The sequence below is a fragment of the Penaeus monodon genome, chromosome 20 (genome assembly GCF_015228065.2).
Source record: "Penaeus monodon isolate SGIC_2016 chromosome 20, NSTDA_Pmon_1, whole genome shotgun sequence".
Taxonomy (NCBI): Eukaryota; Metazoa; Arthropoda; class Malacostraca; order Decapoda; family Penaeidae; genus Penaeus; species Penaeus monodon.
Genome location: NC_051405.1, coordinates 8,796,200 through 8,796,707, shown reverse-complemented (window position 1 = coordinate 8,796,707; position 508 = coordinate 8,796,200).

Sequence of the window (508 nt, the reverse complement as noted above, 5' to 3'; positions counted from 1 at the left end):
CTATATAAATATCATGATTATTGCATATAAACAATTATCAGTTTATAATAAGGGAAAAATCTAACAGAGGCATATTGTAAGCTAAGATTGACTTTAAGTGAAAAGAAATAAGTTAACAAAACTTATAGTATATATCACCAAAGATTTTTTAAAGTAATTAAAAATCCAGATTAATTACATTTTTGATAATCCAGTTGAGTCAAACGCCGGATGACACCGACACAACAACAAACGACCGCACGACACATCAAGACTTTACAAGCAATGTGAACGCAAATTGACAACAGTCTGCAATGGAAAGAAAGGGGAGAGACAACGCTGTCACCCGCTCGCTACATCGCAAGAAATCGAGAAATCCGGTTCGAGTCGCGACAAGAAAAGAACCGAGGCGACACGACCCTCTCCCGACACACGAAACTTGACAATATCATGAAACGGCGGCGCCATAACGACAAGAAGTTAAAAAGGGGGATATTGATCTACGTCGAAATGGATACGTGGACGCCGC